At 33.8% G+C, this 7,875-nt stretch overlaps 1 protein-coding gene across 1 annotated transcript in view; it reads right to left on the bottom strand.

The window, feature by feature from the left end:
* Positions 1–2,874, bottom strand: part of CDH9 (cadherin 9, type 2 (T1-cadherin)) — a 175,678-nt gene extending 172,804 nt beyond the window's left edge. The window contains exon 1 of the mRNA XM_011987408.1: positions 2,751–2,874. The gene's annotated coding sequence lies outside the window, so the exon portion shown is untranslated. The remainder of the gene's footprint in view (positions 1–2,750) is intronic.
* Positions 2,875–7,875: the final 5,001 nt, after the last annotated feature.

The raw sequence follows: 7,875 nt of genomic DNA, 5'->3' as shown, positions 1-7,875 counted from the left end.
TGTGTGTGTGTGTGTGTGTGTGTGTGTATGTGTGTGTCCTTGAAGTCAAAAGTATTACACTGGACATTTTTTAAGACATCATTTTTTTCTAATGTGAGATTATTTGTACATCATATTTAAATGTGTCTTTGAGTGAGCAAAATTAGTCTTAAAGAATATAGCAAATTAATAAGTTATATTGAAGTATCTGCATTAATATTAAATAATTATCTATCTAGACTGTTTACTTTCATAGAGAACAAGTTACAGCCAATGTTTATTCATGACACATTCACACATTTTAAAAAATTAACTTTCACCTTAATCTGTACTTTCTTGCATATTATATGCTGCCACATTAATTGCATATTTTATATTATATAATTTGTAAGCACTCTCTACAGCATTCTTATTAACTACATCCATATACTGTAGAAATATTGTGGGGAAGGAGCATCTGCCTCATATCACTACTGATGCCTAAATAGAGCTAAGCCAGTAGAATAAAAACAAATTAATTAACTTTGCTTTAAAAATCTTACTTGGTGAATGTACCATGGAAGGCACGCAGCATTGGCTAAGCTTGGCATGTATAGGGGTTATAGGAAAACACCAGAACAAATCCCTCCATGCAGGATGACGTTCAGATGAGCTTCTGATTCAACACACGATTTATCAAGCTGAGCAACACAACATTTAAAAGAATAATTTCAAGATCAACTTTGATATAGTACTTTTCTGACACACAGGCAATGGTATGAGACATTTTTATTTCCTTTATGCAATGAATGCAATAACAGTAGCATAATTATGCAAACCATTTCAAAGATTTTTAAACTTTCAAATACTGTAATAAAAGAAAAATAGTATTTTTTATCCTAGAAAAATTATTATCTGACAGGACTATTGTTTTTATTAGTACTACCAAATCTGTCTAACTTCAGTGAATTACTCTTAAATTCATACTACTCTCTGCTTTCTCTAAAGCATTTTTTCTATTTATTTCCAGAATTGGATTTGCTCCTAGTACGTACTTATCTTACTTTCTTTTTCATTTTTCAAAACACGTATAGAGATGAAGGTATTTCAACATGTAAACATATATCTATTAAGTGTATATAATTATTTGTCTACTCATTTGGAAAAACTTCAGTCAAACCCATAACATATTTGGTGACAAGACTACAAACACATGCTATTTATGTTATGTTCAAGTTCTTTGGTGCTATGTGCTGTAATAGCATGTTACTTCATTTTCCTTATCTTTCAAAAGATCTATGTTTCAAACCTGGACTAGCCAGTTTTATAGTTGCAAAAATGTATTTCACAATTGACATAGCATTGCCTAGACAATGATGTAGTGTTTGAATGTGAAAAATAGGATTCATCTTCTGCAGAATGTAGGAGAAGGTTTTTTACAAAATTGAGAATCTTGAATAATCAAAGTCATTCTTAACGACTGTGCCTGAAGATGGGCAATTCTTCTAAATTCATAGATAAAGCAAAGAGAGATGAAGAAATATTCCCTTCTGTCTTGCAAAAGTTACCACTTTTTTTGATGTCACAAAATCATTCATTCTTCATGCTACAAAGATTTAGAAACCTTGTGAAAAAATCACTATTAGGAATCTCATATATCTATAATACAAAATATAAAATGACAACACATCTCCGGAGAAGACCACCAATTTCTCCTCAGATCTGTAGTCCATTGTATCTTCATCAAAAGTTGATGATACAAATAAATGTAAACTTATCTACTACAGTTAATAACTTTCTTTTTATGACACCTTTGTTATTTAAAACAGATTATGAGAATTTCACCCTGGTAACAATCTCTAACTGTCAATACTAAAGAATTTTGATGACTTTATAGCTAAAATCCAAGCCTTTATTGAGACAAGCATACCTGCACAAATTTATTTGGTGTGAATGGTCATCTTGAGCATGCGATGGAAAACACGATAAAACAATTATCCACCAAATCAATGTATTTCCCACATCACTTCAATTTTTTTCAATGCCAATTTTGCCTTAGAAACACTCTCCCTTTCTTGTGGCTTTCATCTAGTCGTCATGACATTAAGATATATTTGTCTACAATAATGGAAAACAATTATAGCTAACAGATATATGCATTCAAAGTGTTGACCTCAGTGAGAGTCACAAATATGTGAAGAAACCTCTTTTACCAGGTAAAGTGATCACCTTAACCCTGACATCCAATATGCATCTGTGGCATTTTTACTATTCATACATTGTTTCATTGATAATATTGAAAATAAAGAAAGCATTTCTTATTCAATTATGAATAAAGATGCCCTTATTTTTGACAGTTTTGACTCAAATGATTTAAACAAAAGTTATGAGAAGACCAGGAGTCCATTTCAAATTAATATAATAATCATATACATGAACACAGAAATATGTGAGTAATTGAAAGCCACCACGATCAACTGATACAATTTTAAGTTTAGTTTTATTTTTACAACAATATTCCATATGCAAATATGAGGACTATAAAAAGAGCTTGAGTAGGTATCAGCTCTGCAAAAGTAAAATAAGAAGCAAATGTTGCAAGTTTTGTCACTGAGCATGTAAACATTTTATTCAAATACTACTAAAATGTATTCTTATGTGCTTCCAAGTGTTGAGAGAGAGAGAGAGAGCAAAATATAGCAACCAGGAGAAAAGCAATATTTGTACTACTTCGTTATAAGAAAGCAAAAACTGAATAGCTTACATTGTCAAGCAAAGTAAATAACACTTACCTTGCTTAACAATGGAACTGAGTTTAGCCCTACTCCGCACTAACAATTCCGTTGTTGCTTCTGTCTCGGTCCTTCTCTTCTCTTTTTATAGTATCTTCACAGCTGAATCTTCATGCATCTCAGTGTGGCTTTCTCTTCGAGCATCACTTTTAACTCAGACAGGCAGGAAGCTGAAGCCAAAGGAACTCTCTATCTGATTGGTTTCCATTCAGCGTTTCTGATTAATAAGAAACGTCCCTCAAATAGGAAGATACTGCCGCTGATGGCGCTGCAGGGCGCCAGGTTTGGGCTTGGGGGACTGAAGACCTCTTTGGACACAATGATTTGCAAGCGAATGAAGTGGGAGGACTCAGAAAGGAGGGCTTTGTCAAAGACCCCCCATAAGAAAAAACGACACAGTGTTTTTAGTCTCGGTTAATCAGCTCTCCTTAATCTGTTTGCAATTGGGAGAGAAAGGTCACAGCATGTCTGTAACCTGTAAATCATCTGTAGAAAATATATATCACAGGGAGAGTGCTGTTGTTCAAAAGAAATTTTGTGTATGGTTCCTGCAGAATTTACAACTACCTATTTCAATTCAGTGTCAAAATGTCAAGTTTAAGAAAAAGAGGAGAAAAAGAATTCAGATAATATTTATCATTAATAACGATGAATTTTTAACTTTGCCTCTATGAGTATATAATCTAAAATAATCTTTTGCAAACAATGTTAAACATCTAAAAATTAATGATTGACATATTTGCTTGCAGTAAAGATAATGGTTTTAATTATAATTTTAAATTTCTGGAACGACGTTGCTTTTTACCTGATCATGCAATTGAATGAGTTTCATCTTCCCTGGAAATAACCAAAAATAATGGTGACCATAACCACATCACAGAAACTACATGATCCACCTGTTAGAGTCCCTGTTGTACATTGTACAACTCTTAGAGAGCGTGAACCAAAGCTAAAGTCAAGCCCTGCTTTAGAGAGGAGTCTGTTTAGTACTTCTGGAAATGGCACAATAAGAAAGGTATTGATTAGTAGATAAATCCTTCTGAAAAGAAGTGCTAGCAATAGTTGTATGAAATGCACGGTGGGGATATGGCTCACTTCATAACGGCTCGTTAAGTCACAGTAAGTAAATAGCTTAAGTGCGAAAAAATATCAATATCCTATTTGATGCTTCAAAGGAAAACTGACAATAGAAAAAACAATTCAACTTCTATTTTTTCCCCCAATGGTAAAGCTTGTCCATGAAGGATAGATAATAGAGGTGCCCATCAGAGGCTTGTGCATTATGTAAATTCGTTTCTTTAAAAGGAAAACAAATGTTTTTTTAAAAAAATACAATTTTACGTATCTCCAAATAAAATGTGACACTACTAAAACGTGGTGATTGAACATGGAGTGAATGGCTTTAAAATACTTGTGTGTTTGAAGCGTAGGAGGTGGACAAAAAAGGGAACTTTATTTTGTTCATCTATAAATAAAGAAAAAGAAGGAAGAAATAAAGCCTTATGCATATTCCCAGGGCTAGATAGATTCAAGTGGTTAAGACAGCTTGGTGAATTCTTCATGGAGGCTAAGACTGTTTTCTTGAGGCGAAGACACTTAATTTAAAATTCACAGGCTCCTTTAGATTTACGTCCGCTGGGTCTACTTGCTCCTTTAAATAAAACTACATATTATAGAAGCCTCTTTATTAATACTGAGATAAAGTAATGTATGTAAAGTGAGAAAAAGGAACCAAACAAAATATTTTATCATAGTTTAAGGTAAATATTCACAAATAAAAGCTTTAAATCCCTTATGTTGCATACATTTTATTTCCCACTGAAATCCAACTGTGGGAAAAGGCTGTTCTGTGTGAAATCCACAATTCAACAGAGCAGTCTAAATCCTGATTTGAAGTTATTTTTACTACTCTGCGAAAAAAAGGAAAAAGAAAAGGGTTGCCAAATGAAAGGTCTTCTACCTTTCTCTTGTTTGGTATGGAATTAGCATTTGAAAACAAATTACTTAAACCTTGGAATTGTCAAAGATTCTTTTATATCATGTGCATAGCTACTTGTAAGTTTTCAAATGTGAGTAGCATTCTATGTCACATGAAAATAACTTTTCATACTTGCAGCAATGTGTACGAATATTTAGCAAACAAGTTTGTACAAAAGTATTAGTCATTATTTACATTAGTAGAGTATATGCCCTCCTTTTATGTATTTAGACATAAAAAGTTATTAACAGTAAGTGTAAAATATTATTTGAAGTATTCTTTTCAAGATTAGTTTGAATTTACTTTTTCTTAATTATTTGGTATATTGAATGTATTACCTTATTGTGGAAAAAAATTATATGAATATTTATCTTTTCTTCTTCTTTGAACATAATGCATTGTCATACTTAAGGACTTCATCTATTTAATGCTGTTCAACAACATGGATACATCTCTGCCATATGCAAAACTTCATTTTTTTTGCATTTTATCATTACAAATATATTCCATTGTATAATGGTAATTTTGCAAACTGTTGAGAAAGAAAAACTGAAAAAAATAGACACAATGCTAGTTTATCATGCAGTGAAATAGAAAATAAACTTTATAGTCAAGCGAATTTTTAAGCTTACAATTTAAGTCCTTCAGTCTTCAAACAGGTCCGTAAAGATATATTTATGGTATAGTACCAAGAAAATCTTGAGACAGAAGCTACCTGTGCTACGAGACCACTCATAGGAACACCCTGAAAAATAAGACCACCCTCTGCTCTTGGTAACACACATTCGCACCTTCCAAACTAAATCTGAAATACTTTGCACAACAGCTCTTGCGTGTCACTACTATAAATATTCCTTTCCAGACCTCAGCACCAAGGGCTTGCTCCTATGACCTGAAGATTAAGCTATACTTAAGAATCAAGCAAAAATTATAAATTCCTTTCTTTTCTCTAGCAAGTCATTGATATCAATCTCATCATTGTTCACATCTGATCATTTATCAGGCCTTCTCAAAAGTTTGAGCTTCTCCTATCGTCTACCATCACCATGATTCTAATTACTCTCTGGCTTGGAATACCCTCAGGTCTTACTGGAATCCCTTCAGTCCAATTATGACCATTGATGGATCTCAGTGTGACACCACAAAATCCTTTGAGTCCTTCAACTTTTCTTTGAACATTCTCTGCAGCTACCTGCTGTAACTGAAAGCTGGCTGTTTTCTGAAGATTCTTTTCTATTTTTGATTTCTCACAGGAAAAAATGATATTACTCTCACAGCCATGTAAAACAACGCCTGGAGTTGGGATAGATGATCTTCTGCCTTGTCATTGCTGGTCTACTTTTCTTCACTCTTTTCTCCATGCTTGCTCTCAGCTTATTTCTTGTTTAACTCTACTTGTCAAAATCATTTGAAGACCAAATCATTACTCCTTTTCATTCATTGAAAGAGAATATCTGTGTTAGTATCTTATTATTATTTTTATCATGTTTTGTTATTTTGGTTTATGACTGTCCTCATTCTTAAGAAACTTAGTAGCCACTTACATGATCCTCAATAATAAACCCACCCCTTCCTTGTCTTGACTTTCACATTCCCAATAATCATTTCCTCCTCTCCATTCCAGTTTGCAACCCTGTGGCCACACTTTATTGAGAAGAGAAAATTATTCTTTGTCTTCTGAACAACCATATTGGCTTTTCTCTATTCCGTGCCTCAAGGTGGACTAGCAATGAATTGACTCAGAACTAAACTGGATTAGCCTTAAAGGCTATTCGATTTCTACTTGCCTTTTGTGACTGGCAAATGGATTCCTCCAGAGGACAAAATCAGAGGGAAAAATGTTCATTTTATCCTTTTGGCCTTATCTCAACAAGACAGATCAAAGGATGTGGTACCCACTGCTCCCTCCTAGGGTGGAGATTCTCTTCAAGAGCATTCCCCGTGCACCTAGTCCAAGCACTCCTTTCTGTGAGATGGAAAAAAACTAAGAAACTAAAAGCATTATATCGATTTTCTCTGTTACTTTTTTTTTTTTTTCTGGATAAACTTTGCTTTGCACTTATGTTGTATGTCATGGTCATGCTTGTTCCTGACCTTAATACCCAGACTTTTAATGAACAAAACCAGTATGACTTCTAAAATATGTTTTCTCAAAAATCCTAATTTTGGTCTTATGACCTCTAGAATTAAGTCATTTTTTCTGTGATCTGATGCCAGCTATTCTTTCTTCCTTTAGGCTCTGCCATTGACTCCACACTTGCTTTTTTGTTTGTTTGTTTGTTTTTGTTTTTGTTTTTTAATGTTTGTCATCTCTGTGAGATCTCCTTTCTCTGCTTATCTAGGTTTTTCCTGAAACCCATTATCAAAATCACACTCATACATACTCTCTGGTTTTGCTATCACTCTGTGATTGCATGAGTATGTAATAATTTTCTTACTGAAAAGATAAAGAAAGGGGGCTATATATTGTATTTGTAGCAATAAAATACAGAGCAGGCACAGAATCTGGGATGCTTGGAATCATGGTTGATGGGGTGATCTGTATCCCAATAATGCAGCAACAGCAGCACTTTGGCATCAGAGTTTCTGTTCTCAGCTGCTCTTTTTTCTTCATTGTTCAGGGAGCTTCAACAAATTCCAGGTCTTATCTTGAAGATGAGAGTTCAGGAAGCTGAAAACATCCTTGAAGTCTATACTTGGATGTGCATAAACTATGCAGAACATGGATGGTTTCTAATAGTGACCCCCTAGTTTTTAAAATTCTGCTTATAGTTATGCTTATCTCCTGTATACGACTCTCATCATTACTAACATTATCCTACCATGACGACTAATGCCGTCACCACTAATAATAATAATAGCACTAATAATAATAGTAGCAATGGTTTTAATTTATTGTATACTTACATTAATAACTGTTAGCCTTCTATAAATGTCATTTCTTAAAACAGCTCTGCGAGGTAGATTTTGTTTTTTCTTGGTGGGGTATAAGGAAACCGATGCTCAGTAAGGTTATTTGTCAAAATCCACTTAGCTAGGCAGTTGATACAATCAGGAGTAGAAACCAGTCCTATTTAAGTTCACTGCCAATCCTGTTAACCACTACCCTATAAAGCTGACTTCAGTTGTCCCATCGGCAGCAAAGTG

Source organism: Mandrillus leucophaeus, unplaced genomic scaffold (assembly GCF_000951045.1).
Source record: "Mandrillus leucophaeus isolate KB7577 unplaced genomic scaffold, Mleu.le_1.0 Scaffold31, whole genome shotgun sequence".
NCBI classification, from domain to species: domain Eukaryota; kingdom Metazoa; phylum Chordata; class Mammalia; order Primates; family Cercopithecidae; genus Mandrillus; species Mandrillus leucophaeus.
The sequence above is the reverse complement of the archived record's forward strand: the minus strand, read 5'-3'. Positions and strand labels throughout refer to the sequence as shown.